The 20,229-nt window shown below is 52.4% G+C and overlaps 1 protein-coding gene across 1 annotated transcript in view; it reads left to right on the top strand.

The window, feature by feature from the left end:
- The first annotated feature begins 6,469 nt into the window (after positions 1–6,469).
- The window catches only part of Ppard (peroxisome proliferator activated receptor delta), a 67,973-nt gene continuing 54,213 nt past the window's right edge, over positions 6,470–20,229 (top strand). Inside the window, exons 1-2 of the mRNA XM_028777108.1 lie at positions 6,470–6,579; positions 10,867–10,950. The gene's annotated coding sequence lies outside the window, so the exon portion shown is untranslated. The remainder of the gene's footprint in view (positions 6,580–10,866; positions 10,951–20,229) is intronic.

Genomic DNA, 20,229 nt, shown 5'->3' with positions numbered 1-20,229 from the left:
GAGGTCCTTGTAGACAAGGACATGTCTTCCTCAATGCTGTTCCCAGTGCCTGGCACAGGGCTGGCTCCTGAGAGAGCTGTGTACCAAACACATCTTGAATAAGTGCCATGCCTGACTGGGTGTGTCGTGGTTAGAACGTAAGGACATTGCTGAGACCGGAGTTCGAGCCCGTCCAGCATCGAACCCAGTGATTCTTCACCACGGGCCAGGGGTTACATTTGGCATGAGTAATTATCCAGGTTCCGCCCTCCTGGAGCTTCCTTGCTATCTGATCGCAAAGGTTGCTGCTCCTGCAAGTGCACCTGATGCTCTTTCAAGGAAGTTTGTAACATTTATAGAGTCACGAAACAGCTGCTAGCGTGAGAGGGTGTAGTGCTGAGGGATGGGAGGTGAAGTCCAAGCTCCGTGTGCCGTGGGAGTAACAAAGGGAAGCCGGCCTGGAACTAGGAGCCGAGGCTGCCCGGGCTTGCCTGGTCTGCTTTGTTTCTGCAGTGCTGACGATGGCAGCCAGGGCGTTGTGAATGTCCCTTTTTTACTGCTCACTGTTTAGCGGCTGCCTCTCCGTCACAGCCCTCACTCACTCTTCTTGGTTTATTAATTTTTTAAAAAATACGTCTTTACGCTTCAGGCTGTCCTCGGGCTCATCCCCGGCCATGCTGGTTCCGCACCCACCATCTTCCTGAGAGTCTCCCAGATACTAAAATTTCAGGCGTGTGCTAGCAAGCTGGCAAAGCCCTCAGTGTCCTGCAAATATGAAGGAGACCATGGCGACACGGAATAAGTAGGTCTAGAAGACCTACTAAGTGCTAGAGAAGTACTTCATACTTAGGGAGCGAGAAACGTAGGTGCTGAGCCCCACGGGACTGTGATACCAGTACTGGGGTGGGGGTGGGAGCAGGAGGAGGCAGGAGAAGGCATGGAGGGATGGAGGGAGGGGAATCAAAAGTTTCAAAAAAAAGGTGGGAGAAAGGCTGGAGAGATGGCTCAGCGGTTAAGAGCACTGACTGTTCTCCCAGAGGTCCTGAGTTCAATTCCCAGCAACCACAGCAACCACATGGTGGCTCACAACCGTCTGTAATGAGATCTGATGACCTCATCCTGAAAACAGGCACAGTGTGCTCACATAAAATAAATGAAAATTCAAAAAAAAAGTGGAAGGAGAAAATACATAGATAAAAAGTTTAAGCAAATCTGATCTTATTACGTCTCTGTCTCAGCACACACACGCACACACACATGCACACACGCACAGGCAGGGAAGGCAGGGATCTGGGTATTGGAGGGGCTGGGGTCAATGGGTTAATGTTCTTATTGGAGAGGGGAATCTGTCCAGTGTAAAGAGTTGGGTCAGCTTGTCAGTTCCCAAGCACTGTCGACTGAAACTGTCTTCCTCGTTTTCAATCTCGCCTTCGCTGCTTTCCAAAGGAAGTCTAGCCGTTCTTTCACCCACTCACCCTCTTTCAAGAGGAGTCTATCCCCAGGAGTCGAGAATCAGGAGTTCAAAGTCCCTGGGAGCCGTCGCTGTCCTCTGACCTCGTGCTCTTCAGTATAGATGTGCTCTCCTGCACGCACACGTACGCTCACGTGTGCACGCAGGAATGATAAATAAACCAGTGAGGCAGGAGGATGGGAAATTCAAGGTCATCCTTGGGTACAGAGGATATATGAGGCTATCCCGGAATATGTGAAGCCCTGTCTCAAAACGACAACACAACAACAAAGCAAAAACAGAAAAGGGAAGAAAGGCGATTACGATAAAAGTCAAATGCAGATCTCTATGAGTTCAAGGGCAGCCCAGGTCAGCTGCTGAGTTCCAGGATGGCCAGGAACATAGTAGGTCCACCCACTCATCCACACATACTGGAAAACAAACCAAAGAGAGAGGAGGAAGAGGGGAGAAGAAAAAAGGTAACAGAAGACCTGATCACAGAGATTCCCGAAAACTAAAGAGTTGACTGGTTGATGTACTGGCGTGTCTTGTGTCATTGAACAAGCTAGAGTCATTAAAGAAGGAGCCTCCCTTGAGGAAATGCCTCCATGAGAACCAGCTGTAAGGCATTTTCTCAATGAGTGATCAATGGGGGAGGGCCCAGTCCATTGTGGGTGGTGCCATCCCCTGGGCTGGTGGCCTTGAGTTCTATAGGAAATCAGGCTGAGCAAGCTAGGGAGATCAAGCCAGTAAGCAGCATCCCTCTACGGTCTCTGCATCAGCTCCTGCCTCCAGCATCCTGCCATGCTTGAATTCCTGTCTTGAATACTTTCCATGATGAACAGCAATATGGAAGTGTAAGCCAAATAAAACCCTTTCCCTGCTAACTCGCTTTTTGGTCATGATGTTTCATCATAGCCCAGACTGGTTAGGAACTTGAAATCTCAAGATCTGCCTCAGCCTTACCAGAGCTGGGATCACAGGCATGTACAATCTCGATTGGCTAAATCTTTAATTGTATGTAAGATAAAGTTTGCTATTTGGCATTTCAGGATATTTGATCACATTGTGAAACCAGGGATTGTGAGTTAGAAAAACTTGTTTCTTGTTGTGGTGTGGCTCAGCCCTAGCACACACCTTTAACTCGAGAGCTTCCTGTAAACAAGAGCTAAATAAAGTCAACAATTGGTCAAGAGGCAGAGCAAGCAGCCAGTTGACCAGGAGTGAACATAAGAAAACCCAGGAAAGAGAGAGACTTTGAGTTGAAGGGAATTTAAGACAGCACGGAGAAAGAGAGCTTTTCCTTCTAGGGCATCTGTGGAATAATAAGGTCAGCTGGGTGTTTCTCCCTCTCTGAGCCAGTAGGTTTTCACCCCAGCATCTGGCTCCTGAGTCTTCATTGGTAAAATTGAACAATTGAGATTTTTGTTTTGTGTTTAAACAAACAACACCACACCACAACAGTCTGGGGTTTTGTTCGTTGAGCCACGGTCTCATATAGCCCCAAATGACCTGGAACTCACTGTATAGCTGAGGCCGACCCTGAACTGCTCCTCCTGCTCCTACCTCCCAAGTGCTGGGATGTGGGTGTATACACACCCACATTATATGTGGCTTGTCATTCTTTGATCAAACCTGGGGCCTTCCCTAGCCCTGCAAAGAATGTAGATGCCAGATCACCATCTATCCCCGGTGCCTCTGTTTCCTCAGTGGTAAGTGGAGTCTCTTCTGAGTTCTTCAGTGTTCTGTGTCGTGATCTAATTTTGAGTATCACGGGAAGGTGACATCTTGAGGGACGTTTTGGAAGGCAGAGAAAGTCTATTTTTTTTTTTTAGTTTTCTGAGACAGGGTTTCTCTGTGTAGCCCTGGCTGTCCTGGAGCTCACTCTGTAGACCAGGCTGGCCTCGAACTCAGAAATCCGCCTGCCTCTGCCTCCCAAGTGCTGGGATTAAAGGCGTGCGACACCACTCACTGCCCGGCCTCGAAAGTCTATCCTTAACAACTTCGATTCTGCCCATCATCTTCAGGGAGTGTGTCCCGTTTCAGATGTCACAGTCATTGTGGTCCCAGGTATAAGGATGGGTGGGAACACCGGGCTGCAGTGCCACAGGTGTGTTATACACTGTTGTCAGGGGTCACTCAGACCTGGAAAGTGGTTGTTTTGGATTGTTACTTTCGACCCTGTTTGCAGAGAAGGGGGAGGGAGACCTGGGAGAGTGACCTGTCGCCCCCTGCAGGCCAGAGGCTGACACAGCAGTGAGTAGGTTTGGATAGCTGAGATTCCTGGCTGGCTTCAAAGGACTATAAAAACTTGGCAGGATCCTGTTTTGTTTTGTTTTGCCTTTTTTTTCCCCACTCAACTGTCCCAAAGGGCAAATATAGTCAATGGGAAGATTTGGGGATACTATTTCAGTCAGGTTTGTGATCTAAGTATTAGAAACAGCCTGATGGAATTACTTATGTAAATATTTACAGCGGTGAACAAGTTTACCATGGTACACACGGGGAGGTCAGAGGACAAGTTGTGGGAATCATTTCTTTACTTCTACCATGTGGGTCCTGAGGAGTGAGCAGGTCGTTGGATGTGGCAACAGGCACCTTTACCCACTAAGCCATCTTTACCAGCCCATAAACAGGGTTCTCAAGAACCCAAAAGAGGCCAGGTAAAGTGGTTAAGAACCAAAAAAGGGGGGAGATGAGATGGCTCAGGGTGTAAAGACGTTTGCTGCCAAGCCTGGCGATCTGATTTCAAGCCCCAGGACCCACATGGTAGGAAGACTGACTCGTACAAGTTGTGCCTCCTGACTGCCACATGCTCGCTCACGCACACACAGATGCACACATGTGCACACAACAAGTACAACGTAGAGAGATGACATACTGATTAAGAGCATCAGCTGCTCTTCCAGAGGACCCAGCTTCAATCCCCAGCAACCACATGGTGGCTCACACCTGTCTTTAACTCCAGTTCCAGGGGATCCGGCGCCCCCACACAGACATACATGCAGGCAAAACACCAATGCATATAAAGTAAAGAAATACAGTGTAATAAGGACAACAAGAACCAGAAGACGGGGTGGTGGGTGTGGGTTAGGACCTGGGAAGGAGCTAGGGGAAGGAGTGAGCATGAAGATATTCAAAACACATAATAGGCAAGTGTGAAATTCTCAAAACTAACATTAAGAATATAGAAGAAAGCTCGGTTGTAGCACAGTCGGTAGAGTGCTTGCTTAGCATGGATGAAGCCCTTGTCCCATACTTGGAACCACATAAACTTGGGTATAGAAGATTCCCAAATGTGGGAAATACAGACAGGAAGGTCAGGAGCTCAAGACCAGCCTGAGATCCTTCTTACACCAGAGCTTAAACAAACAAACAAACAAACAAACAAAAATTGGTAGAAATCTTTGATATCCCCAGGCCATTTTTACTGCAGTTTCAGAGGACAAGATGGTGATATCTTTTTTTTTTTTTTTTTTTTGGTTTTTCGAGACAAGGTTTCTCTGTATATTCCTGGCTATCCTGGAACTCACTCTGTAGACCAGGCTAGCCTCGAACTCAGAAATCCGCCTGCCTCTGCCTCCCAAGTGCTGGGATTAAAGGTGTGTGCCACCACCACCTGGCGGTGATATCTAAAAAGTTAATATAAATTCATTTCAAAATAGAAGGGAGCTAGAGAGACAGCTTGGGAGGGAGTTAAAAGCCTCTGCTGTACCAGTGGGGCAACCAGAGTTCAGATCCCAGCATACATGGAAAAGCAGGGCATGGTCCTGTGCACTCCTGTAACTGCAGAACCAGGATAGCCCAGGCTTGATGGCTAACAACCTATCCCACAAAACCAGACCCTGCCTCAAGGGAACAACATGGAAATATGTCCTTGGAGGACACACAATACCCTTCTCTGTTCTCCAAGTGCACATGTGCACACGTGGGGATACACACACACACACACACACACACACACACACAGAGAGAAACAAAGCAAAGCAAAACAAAGTGGTGTGGGGATCTCAAATCCAGCTGAGGATGTTCTATAAGGAGGCCAGACAGGGCAGAGGTAACCTTTAATGGTCGTGTGGAGGAGGGAAGAGCCTCCTTGACTTTCCTGCCAGTCAAGTTTTCATTCTAGGATGATGAAACCAGTTCCTGCCAGATTGCCTTCTGGCTACATACCCTCTATAGTATATGATGAGGCACATTGCGGGTGACAGGTTCCTCTTCTAGACAAGCCCAGGCATAGGTAGCTCCATGACATCCAGTGATGGAGATCTCAAGCAGGAGAAAAGTTCCTTTAAAATTTGTTTTGTTTTGTTTGGGTCTCACATAGAACAGGCTGACCTAGAACTTTCTCCATAGCTAAAGATGACCTTGAACCTTCCTCTACCTCCTGAGTGCTGGAGTTACAGTGCCACCATGCCTTCCAGATCTTACTTTTTTTCTGAATGAGTGTGCACACCCAGTGTGTAGAGGTTAGAGGATAACCTGTAGGAGGCAGTTCTTCAGATCTGTGGCTCCCAGGGATGGAACTCAAGGAATCAGGCTTGGAGGCAAACGATGACCCACTGAGACATCGAACTAGCTGCCAATTTGAAAATGGGGGGGGGGGTGTGCTGGAGAGATGCGTCAGGAGTGGAGATCGCGTTTGCTACTCTTTCAGTGGACCGCTTCCCAGATTCTACACGAAGTTCTCCATTGTCTGTAACTCCACTTCCAGGGGATCCAATGCCTTCTTCCAGCTTCTGCAGACACTGCACGCAATATCCTTTCTTGAGGTTTGCTGGACTCGTTTGACCAGCCCTAACTTCTCCCCACTCCCGTTCCCCAGCGCCTTCTTCAGCTGCTGCTCCCATGTCTGACTGCAGAGGGCGCTGCAGACGCGCCAGGGGGACAGCGGTGCGGTGGGCGGAGCGATGGGAATCAAGGGAGTGGCTCTAGACGGCGTTGTGATTGGCTGCTGGCCTGGCGGAAGGAGGCGGGGCGGGTGGCGCGGTGACGTCACGGGACGGGGGCGTGGCCGGGGCTGGGAGCGTGTGACGCCGCAGGCCGCGGCGGAGCTGGGGGATTAATGGGAAAAGTTTTGGCAGGAGCTGGAGGATTCTGCGGAGCCTTCGGGACGGCGGCGGCGGCGGCGCGAGAGGCGACCGGGACAGGTCCGTGCGAGTCGGGAGAGGCCAGAGCGGCCCCGGGCCGAGGTGGACGGTGGGATCAGGGGCTCTGAGAGCCGCGTTCCGCGCGGCTGCGGCTCGTCCAGGCTCGGCCTGCGCGCTGAGGCGCCACCGCCGGGGTCTCCACCGCGGGGACCTCTGTGGTTGCTCGGAGCCGGCCTCCCTCCCTCCTCCTACCCACTCCGACCCCCTCTGAAGTCCTGTGGCTTCATTTCCTCCCAATTCCACAAGAACCCCATGTCACCTCCCTTCTGATCCCCTTCCTGAGTGCCTCTCTGGTGCCCCGCTACCCAGGCCCTCCTTGGAGAGCCTTCCTGCCTCCCTCGACAGTCTTCCATCCTTGCCCTGTCGGTCAGTGCTCTCTTCTCGTCTCCGATCCCTGATCTCCGGTTGCCCGATCCCTCCCCATCTTCCCTAGGATGTTGTTGAGCCAGTCCGGTTTATCCGAGCCTCTTGAATCCTGGCTACCCGCAGAGGCCCCGCTTTTGCTCGGCTCTTGTCTCCTGTCCTTTTCACCTCTTGTCAGTCGACCGCCTCGCTTCTAGGTTATTTTGCCGCTGTTTGGGAAGAACCCAGAGGTGCACGATAGGCTTCCGTTTCACCTTCAGTCGAGCTGGGAGGGCGGTAGGTAGGGTGGGGGTGTTGAGCGCCAGTTTGACCAGATTTGTTCGGGTCACAGGGTTTACTTGGGTGTTTTATTGGGAGGGATGTCCAGTTGGTAGGCCCTTGTAATCTCAGCTTTACAATACTTCCCCTTTATAAGTCTGTTGACTTCCAGGAACCCTTGGGGAGAGACGGCTCTGAGTTGGGTGTGTGCCAGCGGTAGCCGGAGGCCTCATCTAACTCTTTTCCCCTTCCAGGAAACAGGATTCATTTGGGATATTATGGAATGTATTTAAACCATGATACTTAAAGCTGTCTGTGCCTTCATTGCCTCCCTTCCACACGCTACCCTATCCCATAGAGCTAAGAGGAGTCTCCAGAAGCTATGCCCAGGGATGTCCATGGTTTTTAACTTGGTTTTTTCCTTCCCTGTACTGACTCCAGAATGCCTTTTTTTGTTTAAAAGTTACATTTATTTACTTCTGTGAGGCGTGGATGTGGGGTGGGGTGCAGGTGTGTGTAGGTCAGAGGACAGCTTACTGGAGTTAGGAGTTGGCTCTCTCATTTGATTTTTGTGGGCCCTGGAAATAGACTCAGGTCATTAAGGCTTGACGAAGGCACCTTTGCCCACTGAGCCACTTGACCAGCCCCAGAATATGTCCCCGTTTGAGTTTGTAAATGGATTGTGGGCCTGCTATCTCTGGGGGTGTTGGGATTCTGTTCCCTTAATCTTGATGTCTTGGACCAGCGACTGAGTTTATCTCCTGTCTTTCACTGACGGAATGTGCCTTTCGTGTTGGTCCCCGGACGTGGGTCCTTGGTGCCTTTTTTCCTGTCCTTTTCCTGGGCAGCTGTATTTACTGTGACTGGGAGAGGCAGCTGATGTTTTTCTCTCTGCCCAGGTGTGGTCTGGGGTATTGCTTGGTATCTGCCTGGGCAGGCTGAGGGATTGCAGCAGGGAGGCTTTGCAAAGGAACTCGGGCTGTCTGCTTCCAGGCACATGGATCAACAGCTCAGCTGCGCTCAGGGTTGGTCCTCTTTCTTTGGCCGTGGACCCCTGGAGGCATCCTCAGGAGAGAACATACACCCGTCTTTAGCTCACCTGATCTTTGAAGACTCTGGAAGTCTGACCCCTCTTCTACTTCAGAAGCGGGAGCCCATGGTTCTGTTGGTACCAAGTTTCTAGGTCTCTTCTGAAGAGTGCACTCTCTCTGTCTTTGAGCCAGAATTGGCCATAGAATAAGCCACCTTCTGGAGCCATAGCAGGGAGCCAACTGAACCAGCTTGACCAGACCTTACAGTTTTGTAATCTTCATGTGCACTGACCCTTTTCCATGCAAACAGTAAGAGTGTGGCTGCCCTGGGGTTGAGCTAGTCTCCTCTTCTCTCATCCCTAAGGCCCCTCCCTCTATATAGCATCGGGTGTGGGGGTGTGGGAGAGTGGAGGAGGTTAGAAGGAATGTTCTTATGTGAAAACATCCCTCAAGTTTTTGTTTTGTTTTCGTTTTGGTTTTGGTTTTTTGAGACAGGGTTTCTCTGTATATCCCTGGCTGTCCTGGAACTCACTCTATAGACCAGGCTAGCCTCGAATTGAGAAATCCGCCTGCCTCTGCCTCTCAAGTGCCGGGATTAAAGGCGTGCACCACCGCTGCCCGGCTCAAGTTTTTTTTAAAGAAATACCTTTTACATTTATTATTTATTTGTGTGACCGTGTAGAACAAGTTTTGGGAGTGGATTCTCTCCTTCTGGTGTATGGGTCCCCGGGATTGAACTTAGGTCATCAGCCTGGTTGGCAAGTGCTGTTCCCCGCTGAGCCATCTTATCCCTCCCGTTTAAAATCTGAGACAGATAGTATGACTCTGTAACCCAGGCTGGCCTTGAAGGCACTACGATAGCCTCCTCACTGATGGCGGTCTTCCTGTTCTGTCTTCTGAGTCCTGGGGTTGCTGGGATATACCACCCCACCCGGGGCATTATTGAGGTGTGCAGTCGAGTTCTTGGTAATGACTAGTCCAGTCTCTGACTCCCCAGAGACTCTGCCTGACAGTTTTTTCTTTAAATTGGATTTATTTAATATTCATTTTATTTTACGTGTGAGTGTTTCGCTTGCATCTATGTCTATGCGGCACCGCCTGTGTACCATGTGTACTCAGTGCTTCCAGAGGTCCAAAGATCTTACAGTTTTGGATCTCCAGTTCCAACTGGGAACTACATGTGGGTGCGGGAACTCGAACCTGGATCCTCTGAAAGAATAACAAGCACTCCTAACCTGAGCCACCTCTTCAGCCCCCTACCTACCACCCTTGAGCAGTCCATTATTTTCCTGTCTTTGCTTAACCAATTACAGTGCTCCTTGCTGAGTTGGCACATAGGAGCCTCCAGTACAGGGCGGGGAGCCAGTCCTGGTAGAACCTTGTAAGTCCTAGCAACGCTGGCTAGATAACCTCCTAGGTTATCCACTCCGCAGCCTTCTAGGGAATAGTTTTCCATTTGGTGCTTTTTGCACATTGTGGCTTGAATCACGGTGCGAGCGGACAGGCCCTTGCCAGTGGCACCTCCTATCATCTCCATAGTTCACTGGACTGCTCTGTTTGGGAACTTTTCTATGCCGTGTGCTTCAAGCCACCCAGGAAAAGCAGTTGTCCTGTGTCCTCCTAGCCCCACTTGTGGTCCCTTACTGTCTTTCCTGCAGGCCTGGTAGGATAGTCAGGATGGAGACTAGCCTGGGAGCGGGGAGGCCTCTATTTTGGACAGGACACAGCTGCCCAGCTATTGTGCAAGCTGTCCCCAGGGTTTGAGCCTGGCAGATCCTGGTATAAGGAGTCTTGTCTCTTCAGGAGATGTGTTGGACTCCTGGCTGAGTCCTGTCCTGAGGTTCACCTACCCAGAGTGCTACTCTCTGCATGTTGGGGGTTGGTGGAGCCGGTGCACTCCAGTACCCCCTCTAGTAGCTCTGGCGGGTCTGGTGATGCCTCATGGCACTGTCCACATTGGGAGCATGCCTCCCTTGCCAGCAATCACACAAGCTTGTTTGTACTGCCAGGCCCTGGCTTGTGTTATGTCCGAAGCCTTGTGCCCAGTGCCCTTGTCTGTGCCATGTCGTCCCAGATTGCCCTGTGGCTGTTTCTTGGAGATGGTTTGATGTCTCCGAGCATGTTTGTGTGTCATCAGAGCCAGTGGAGGAGTGGCTTGCCCTAGCAGCTGGATTCCAGGGTGTCACAGGAGAGCTGGGTACTTGGCTGGAGCCTGGCAGGCATACGGGCCTTCAGCATCGGGTTTCAGGCATGCAGGTCTTCTCCCATGGCCTTCATAACTTGGGGCTGGTGACTGGGGTGTGACTCAGGGGCCTCTCCTTCTATGAGCCAGTGGGGTGCTAGGCACCACCTCTTTTTTACTTTGCCAGCTCCTTCTGCCCCACCCAGGTAAGATCCGACGAGCCAGTGTCTGCTTGCTTGGCAATGGAGAGTCCTTCCAGGATTGGGAAATATTTGCTGACTCAGGCTGAGATCGGCAGCCTCCCAGGGTGTGTGTGTGTGTGTGTGTGTGTGTGTGAAGTCATATGGGACCACTGGTTCTTGAGTCCTGGTGTTCAGTTAGACCTTGCTAAGCTCTTTTCTCGGACACCTGCACCACTCAGTTACTGACATCGGTTCCTTCACACCTTTGCAGCACTGTGCAGCGGTGCGGGTATGCGTGTGGGACTCACTCGGCGGCTGCTGCTCACTGACAGATGAAGACAAACCCACAGTAAAGGTAAGCCCGATTCACTGACTCGGGTGTCCGGCCGGCTGACTGCCACAGGCTCCGCAGGAGTCACCAGGCTGAGTCCCTGATCACCAGTGCCGTGTCTGCGCCTGTCGCTTGCCAAGATGACTGTTCATCAAATGTACCCGGCTTAGGAGTGTGGAGATTCTCACCTTTATACCCACAAGAACACAGACTTTCTCTTGAGTCTGAGGGGCTGCCTGCTACAGAGGGTAGCCAGTGTTTGTTGAGTCACTAAATGAACACTCCTTTTATGCTCATGTGGGATACATAACCAGGCTGTTCCAGAACTCCAACTCACCTTCCTTCTGTCTCCCAGGTGGTGGAATTGGAGGTGTGTGCCATCACAGTTGCTTAGGGAAACATACGCCAGGCTCTGGGGACATGATAGAGACTTTTAATCCTCGCCCCCAGGTCTGTGGGGCAGTAACAGGGCTCTTCCTTCTCTGCTGGGTGTCCAGCCCTCAGCAGAATCTAACAATGCCTTGGGCTTCCCACACTGTTTCCCTGTTCACAGGATGCCTGGCAGGTTCTAGAAACTCTCAGAAGGGGCACACCAGGGAGTTTGATGGTCATTGTCTTGATGGCTTGGCAGGCAGGGTTATGGTGGGTCCCTGCTGGGGGCAGGGGAAACCTGGTCCTGTTTTAATCTCTGATGTTCAGGGGTCCAGGAGCTGTTTGTGGGATCCACTTCCCTTTCTCCGAGTTTTACAGCCTGCAGATTTTCCTGTTGCCAAACAGGGTGACCAGCCTGGGTCTGGCTGCCTGTCACGAGGATCAGGTTGTTTTTAGATCCTTCTGGAAGGTCTGGGGCAAGAGCCCCTGCAGTTCTCAGACCCACATCTAACCCCTTTCCCTCTGAAGGGAGTGTGAAGGAGGAAGACGTGCGCAGAGGCTTCTGGAGGTCCTAACCAGGACGAGGAGGAAGTCTCCCAGGCCGGGAGAGCTGCAGGGCCACACTCACTGGTCACGTGCACAGCCCCAATGGCAGTGGCTCAGCATGAGGCTTCCCACTGCTGCCGGCTTGAGGGGCTTCATCTCATGCTTCTGTGCAAGCCTCAAGAATTCGGGGCTGTCGCTGCCTTAAGCTGACTTAGTGCTTGGTCGCCATTCCTCTTCCAGGGGTGAGGACCCCGGCTGGGGAGAGAAGACGGGCATAAGATACGGTTTCCGATATGGGGAAGCCGGCGGGGGCTCAGGGTGTGATGGTTGGCGGGTTCAGCTTCAGTCGGCATCCCGAGGGCTGAGGCAGCAAGGGTGCTGGGCTCTGGAGTCACCATGCCAAATAGTAGTTTTCAAACTCGTGACCTCAACACCACCAGACCCCTTCTCTTTTGACCCTGTGCAGCCCTGGCTGTCCTGGAACTTACTTGTAGACCAGGATGGCCCCAAGTTCAGAGATCTGCCGGCCTCTGCCTCTAGAGTGCTGGGATTAAAGGCGTGCGCCACATCATCTAGCCCCTTTTCACTTTTAAGTTACATTTATTTACTTTTCCGTGTGTCTGTCTGTCTGTCTGTCTGTGCATGTGCACATGTGTGCACCTTGGTGTATACGTGGAGAGCTTGCAGCACAGTGGTTAGGCTCTGAACGCAAACACCCCAGAATGAGTGCACCGAGGAGAAGCCTGGCTCTCTCATAGCCTGGTCTCGGAAGTCACTGTCATCTCCTCTATTCTTTCGGTCACAGGACCAGTTCACATGGGAGGACACTCAGGTGTGAGGTGGAGAGGGCGGGGCCTCCTTGAGCTCAGCACTGGTGTCTCGAGCAGGCTGTGGTAAGGTCACGTGGCCTGCGTTCCAGTCACCGCCAGAGGAAGGTACTCCGAGATTGGTTCTATTCTGGAATGCACCGGTAGTTTATGGAGGACACCATGTCCCGAGGGAAGGTGTTTCCGGGGTGTTTGGGCAGTGGGGGGCTGCTGGTAGTTTTGGAGAAGGAACACTTAATACTGTAGCAGGTGGCTAGGAAGGGGAGAACAGAGGCGTCAGGGGAAGGGGAGGACCATACAGGGGTCTCAGAGGAGGAGGGAGATGTCCCTGTTCTCAGAGTCGTCCCTGTGGGTGCAGCTGGTCACCTGCACTGGCTCTGATCCATCCACCAGCCAGATGAGTGCCCAGAGAGTGAGAAGGGCTCTCCAGCCCCAGCAGGGTTGTTGATGTGTGCGAGAGATTAATGAAAGGGCTTATGCACGGGAGAGGCGAGGCAGCTGTGTTTCAGCTGTACTGACAAGGCTAAGGCACGTAAAAAGCTAGGCATATTTATTTATTTATTTATTTATTTAGGTTTTTCGAGACAGGGTTTCTCTGTGTAGCCCTGGCTGTCCTGGAATTCACTCCGTAGACCAGGCTGGCCTCGAACTCAGAAATCCACCTGCCTCTGCCTCCCAAGTGCTGGGATTAAAGGTGTGTGTCACCGCCCAGGAGACAAAATAATTTTTTTACACCAGTAATTGTTTCAAGTGTACTTAAATTTCAGGACCATTAAGAGGCAAGGAAGAGCTGGGTGTGGCAGTGTGAGTCTTTAATCCCAGCACTGAGGAGACCTCTGAGTTTGAAGCCAGCCTGCTCCAGGACAACCAGGGCTGTACACAGAGAAACCTGTCAAGGCAAGGCAAGGTGGCTCAGTGGTTAAGAACACTTGTTCTTCCTGGGTTCTAGTCCCAGCACACACATGGTAGCTCACAACTGTTCGTAACTGTCCATAACCCCAGTTCCAGAGAGTCCAGTGTCCTCTTCTGACCTCTGAGGGCAGAAGGCATGGACGTAGTCTGCCACGTAGACATAATTGTAAACAAAATACCTCTCATTCATATTCATAAAATAAAATGAGTCTTTAAAAATATTTTTAAAAAGCTGGGACAGACACTAGCCGGGTGTTGTTAAATGTCCTCGGGAGACTGGACCGATCCCCCCATGGTCTCAATGACAAAGCAAGGTGTGATTTCACCAGGCACACGCTAGGGAGACAGAATTTATCAGGCCCTGCTTACTAAACATGGGTTAGGGGTTATCAGCAGCATGGGCAATCTCAAAGCAGCCATAATAGGTCTGTACCCAGTGTGGATGAGGACACCCCGATGATGCCCCATGGCTGTGGGGGGAAGTCCCCTTCCTCAAGCCTTCTCCACCTGTGTCCTCTGTTTGTCCCCAGAGGCCTTGAGACCAGGGCAGAGTTGCTTTCATCTGGCTGGGAGGGGTGTCTGGATACTCCTCGTGTGAGAGTCACACGACCGTCTCCACTCCCTTCTTCCAAGAGGGAGCGTGACAGTCTACAAGCCTCAAGGGAGCGGGCACATCCTAAAGATGGTGGCAGCATGGCCGGAGGGTATAGTCCTTTCTGGTACCTGGCATGGTGGCGCAGGCCTTCGATCCAGGTGCATGGAAGGTGGAGGCAGGAGAATCAGGAGTTAACAGAGTTTGAGGCTCACCTGGGCTCCATGGGACTGAACATCCCAGACAAAAGGAGGAAGGAGAGGGTGAGAAGAGACAGGTGAGGCCATGTCGGAGAGTGGCAGCTAGGGACAGGCAGGAAGCAGGCTGGGTTAACCATGGCTTACAGTTTAGTGTCTCCAGCCCCACATCAGTGTCTCCTAGAGGGTTAAAAGGAATCACCCTCCCTAGTGCATCTGCCTCAGTGAGCTGGCGTCTGGAGTTGAGGAAGGACTTCTTTCTGAAGAGGCACCTCTCCACACTGGGGAGCCAGCTTTTGAACAGTGTCTTTACCTCCTGTCACCTGGCCCCAGGGCCAGGGCAGCACACATCAGAGCCCCCTTCGTTTTCTCTCCTGACCCATCTTCTGCATCTTACACTGGCCTGTCCTCTAATCCTGTCAGCGGCTCTCTGTGAGTCACTGAGTTCTTTACAGCTCATCTGGGCGCAGCTTTGAAATCTACTGTCCTTGGAGGACCCCTTAGGGAGAAGCTCACAGGTGTCAGGGGAGTGGCCTGGCCCCGAGCTCATGCCTCTGTCCTGTATGATCCACGGCACAGCCTTGGCACCTTCCGAGTCTAGGAGTCATGACCTTTGAGGCTCAGAGAAGTTGGCCTACTCTCTACAGCCTCACAAGCCAACTCATCCTCCCAGCTGGCAGGCAGCACGGTAGACTGCTCTCCCACCTCACGGCACGCTGTGCTGGAAGTTTCTGGAACCCAAAGCTCTGCTCATAACCATCTCCAAGTGATCGAGGTTTGCTCAGCTTCTCAAGATGCCTAAAGCATTTCTAGGCTTGTGACTGTAGTCCCCCGCCACCCTGACCCTGTCTCTGCTTTAACATTTTTGAGTACAGGCTAGCTCCTCAGCTTCTGGGTGTGTTGGGGGAGTCAGTGACCCTCTGTCCTGTGTGTGTGGGGGTAAAGCTAGCAATGTCTGGCTTCTGTCCACTAGGGGCCGGTGGACACCCAAGAAGATGTCTAGATATCACCTTAGGGCCAAAATCATCTGAGAACTGGCTCTCAGCCATTTCCCTGAGTATCCCTGGCCAGCTGGGCACATTGGGTAAGGATAACAGGCCTTGGAAGTTGACCCTCACTGTCACCAGGTCCTGGGGACTTTGGGAAGGTGAGAACAGTTTACAAAGAACACTGTGCCCCGGTGATGACACAGAGCCATCTCCCAGGGCACTCGTGGCTTATCCAGTCTGGTGTCTGTGGAAGCCACACTCCCGGGACAGTTGGTGACATTTGCTGTGCACGTTGTCACACACCAACCCACCCTTTCATGGCGAGGATCAGGGCACTCTGACCACAGCTGCTCACCCTTCTATGCCCCATCTGCCCTAGGCAGATGTGCGGCAGGGAGAACGTGGAGAACGTGTCCCTGTCATCCCTGTTCACAGCGGGTTTGCCTGGCCCAGAACTGTCATGTCTCACCGTGCACTAAGAGCCCTGAGGACAGTGGGGGAGCCCCTTGATGTCAGCACAGATAGTCTCATGGTTTTCTCCATGCCAGGGCCTGTAGCTGCCATCTGACAGCCAGGTGGGTCTCTCAGATGTGACTGAGTTAGCGTCTTGAGCTGGGGAAATTATTCCGGATTGCCTGATGGGTTCTTCGAGCCATTGGAGGCGTCCTTGTTAGCGGGCAGCGGAGGGAGTCAGCCCAGGACGGGCGTGTGACCTCCGTGCACGATGTTCTGCTTGTGGCTCTGGAGACAGAGAATGTGAGGACCGTGGCTCTGCGGCTGGAAAAGGCAAAGAAGCGGGCCCTCCAAGGCCTTCGGGGAAGTCGGCCCTGCCAGCATGCTGGTTTTGGTCCAGGGAAACCAGTTTGGGCCTCCTGACCTCCAGATCGCCAGAGCTCAGTCTCCTTCACGCTTGCCTCCTTTCCTCTCTCAAATATCTGCTGCTTCGTACCCAGGAGCATCACTGGGTTTACACAGTCGTGTGTGTGCCTGTCACCCGGCCCTCCTGGAACCACTATGGGCTCACCCTGTTCACCCTCAGCTGTGGCCCCACCTCCACGCCTGGCCTCCTTCACTGGTTCCAGGGGTCAGTGTAACCGTCTACCCACCCCTTTTCCACTTCTGGTCCTTGGGCATCTTAGACTCAGACCCCACAGGTCACCCTCCCCCCGGATAGTGAACACTGCCACCTCTACTTCCGTTGTCACTTTGTAAAATGCCAGGGTTCCACTGGTCCCTGGTAACCTCCATTGTCACCTGGGGGTCAGGGTACAAACTATCTCTGTGTATCAAGTCCTCCTGTCTGAGTCCCTGATTTCATAGTGTCATGTAGTGACCTCAGATTGATTCTTATCAGACGACAGGAATCGTCAGTAGCACAGCTCACCAGTGTCAGGGCCCTGGGTTGGTCTCCCTTGGGAGGGAGTACAGGGGAGGAGGGACAGGGCAGGGTTCGCGAGGGAAACCACTGGTAATCCATTGACCAATAAGAATCTTTAGCTAGGTGAGGAAGTTGGTGAACTGGAGCAGCTGACATTTATGTGAGCGTATTCGTAGCCCGGAGTTAAAGCCAGGCCAGTGCTGTGCTCAGCTCTAGACACTTCCTTCTGTTGTCTGCTTAACTGCCTGACCCTGCTGGCGTCTGTGTGAGCAAGCAGGGCTGGCCTGTGCCCTACAAGTATGGAGTGGGATTGCCACCCGACCCCACCACTGTGAGGGCCACCCGTTTCTTTATTTTCTTCAGTCGAGAAACTTGGTTATTGATTGATGGATGACTGATAGCATACACAAGTACACACGGGTATAGCATGTGCGTATCGATCAGAGGACATCTTGTGGGAGTTGGTTCTTTCCTTCCACCGTATGGGGCTGGGGGTTCAGACTCAGACTGTCCAGCTTGGCGGCAGGTGTGCTGCCCACTGAGCCATCGTGTCAGCCTGGCCCCCTTTGCATTGTTCACTCTTATGAGTGTTCACACCCCTGAGAGCAGAGTGTGCGTGAGCAGGCCGTGGCTTCCCAAGTGCCTTCCCTGGGATGGTGGTTTCCACTTGCCCTCTCTCCTACCTTCTCCGTCCACCTCATTGTGAGACCATCCGTCTGTCCACCCAAGGTGTGTCAGTCGATCTGCAGTGTAGCCAGCTCCTAGCCCTGGAGAGGGTTCACCAGTCTCGGTCAGGGACATCTCCCCAGAGTGCAGCCCCTTGAGGGAGCCCTCCCCACAGAGCTGTCCTGCAAGCCCCCGGTCAGATAGAAGATGGTGAAGCATCACCAGGTGTGGCCACTTCCACAGAGTGGCCTTGTCTGGGAGGAGCACTCATACAGAGGACATTTAAGCCAAGGGTTCACTGTGTCTTTCCCTGTTTGATCTCAGTGGACATGACAGATTGGCTTTGGCCTCTGACCTTGGCGCCATCCTCCCTGTGGGACTGAGTTAAGCTCCCTTCTCCCACCTCTGGCTAACCCCTGCCAGGGTGTCTCACGGTGGACTTGGCTCTCAGATGGAGACTTCAGGTGCTGGCTGCCTGTTTTGAGTCCCCAGAGCTGTTGGTGGCTGCAGCAGCCGGGTGGAGAGGGTCTGTCCATGCTGGGCTGGGTGCTCAGTGCCCCCACACACCTCAGTGTGTGTGCACTCTGCCTGTGAGTGTGTGTGTGTGTGTTTGTGTGTGTGTGTGTGTGTGTGTGTGTGTGAGAGAGAGAGAGAGAGAGAGAGAGAGAGAGAGAGAGAGAGAGAGAGGCTGATACGGCACCGCTGGGATTTGAACCCAGCTGCTGAAAGCCATGAACGTTTCTTAGGAGGGATGGACAGCCGATTCTGATTGTTCTAGTTGGAAATCACCTGTCTGAGTCCCTAGCCTGGCATTGGTTTCAGAGAACAGTTAGTCCCTTGTCGGTCACTGAGCAGAAGCAGCCTTTTGGCAGGCCTCCCGCAGGGTCTCATTCCAGTCAGTAGGCAGAGGAGGCCCAGTGATCAGTGGCTGCCTGGCCTGGCTCCAGCATCCAGAAAAACACAAGTAACTGGGCCAGCCTTGTGGGGAGTGGGGGCAGGGCTCAGGCTCTGCTCTAGGTGATAAGGGAGGGGGAAGGCAAAGATGGCTAAGATGTCTCCGTCTGGGGAGAGGAGAGAGAGGGCATTGCCTTCATCAGATTCTCCATTGAGCCAGGCAGCACCCAACCCCCCTCCCACAAGCCCTTGCCACTTGCCAGCCTGTGAGAGCAGGGTATTGAGAGTCTGAGATCATGGTGACCCTTTCAGAATCTCTACTCTTAGTTCAGTGACTGCCTGTCCTGACAGCATCCCCTCCGTCCCCTCCGCCGGGCCCTGAGGGTGTGTGGCTAGTGTGCTAGTCGTCTGTCCTGCTCTAAGATGTGACCCTTCCTAGCGTGGCCTGACTCCTCACACCAGCCGTCTCTCACCTGCCTTCCCCCTTTCCCCCTTGTGCCCTCTTTATTTGTTTACAGCACTGCTGTCAGAGCTTGCAGGAGTTGGTCCTCTCCCACTCTGTGGGTCCTGGGGTTGGTTATACTAAGGTTGTCAGGCTCGGTGGTGGCCTTTAACTGCTGAGACGTCTCACCTGTCCACCTGCCTTATTTTAAACACCCTTTTCTGTTCCTGTTTTCATGTTCTGGTCTAGAGTGGGATTCAGGAATGGCAGGGGCTCTGGCTCATCTCTGGGAACTGTGCTTGCCGGCCTGTCAACTGTAGACCCTAGGGACCGCAGGCCCGGGTGGCCGGAGGCTGGAGGGGCAGGCACACTCAGCAGCCCCTCCCGTTCCTGTGGACTCTGAGCAGGAAGCCATGCGGGCACGGACCACTCTAGCTCACTGTCTAGGAACCTGGGGGGAACACGACATGGTGGTTAGCAGCAACTGAAGGAGCTAAGCTCCTTAGATCTATCTGAGTGCCTTCCGTAGGGTGGCAGCTGTCTGTCCTATGCCCTGGCTGTCCTCCTGTCCATCCTGTACCCTGGCTGTCCTCTCATTGCCCTGTACTGCAGGTGAACATGCAACATTGGGTGAGCAGAACAGAGCTTTAATACTGCATCTCTGTAGTGAGCAGCAGCCTGTGTGACCACCCTGAGACTGGGGACAGCTTGGGGACCCCATGGGGCACTTCCCAAGGGAAGCAGGGGAGTTGCTACAGGGAAATACTGTAGCCTGAGGATAATGGGCTCTACCTCTGGTTTGGCCCTAGTAACTCCCTGAGGCTCTGGCTACCAGTTATGACCTCTGGAGCAAACAGGCAGGTGCTCTGTGGGTGCTGGTGTCTTCCATACCAGGTTATGGAAGAGGGACTTTCACAGGTAAGCTGTTCAGATAGTGACAGGGAAGGACATGGCCAAAAAACTGCATTTGGAGGGTTAGACGTTAGAGGAGTCATGTACCACTCAGTAGGGTGTTGGGAGACTGTCTTTTTTAGGGTTTGAGGCTGAGATGCAGGCAAACATTTCTGTAGGTCTTTAAATTGTTATTTTAAATACATTTGCTGGGCAGTGGTGGTGCACGCCTTTAATCCCAGCACTTGGGAGGCAGAGGCAGGCGGATTTCTGAGTTCCAGGCCAGCCTGGTCTACAGAGTGAGTTCCAGGAAAGCGAGGGCTACACAGAGAAAACTTGTCTTGAAAAAACCAACCAACCAAACAAAAATTTTAATCATATACATTATTCTTGTTCATAGTTGGTTAGATAAGACTGAACCGGGCCTGGTGTTGCTCGAACACCTTTGATCCTAGTGCTTAGGTTACCGAGGCATTCAGATCTCTTAAATTCAAGGTCGGCCTGAACTTACATATTGGATTCCAGGACAGCCAGAGCTATGCAAAGAAACCCTGTCTCAAAACAAATAACAATAACAACAAAATACACACACGTGAG

Source organism: Grammomys surdaster, unplaced genomic scaffold (genome assembly GCF_004785775.1).
Source record: "Grammomys surdaster isolate TR1022 unplaced genomic scaffold, NIH_TR_1.0 277, whole genome shotgun sequence".
NCBI lineage: Eukaryota > Metazoa > Chordata > Mammalia > Rodentia > Muridae > Grammomys > Grammomys surdaster.
Note: the sequence above shows the minus strand (reverse complement) of the source record. Positions and strands in the feature narration are given on the sequence as shown.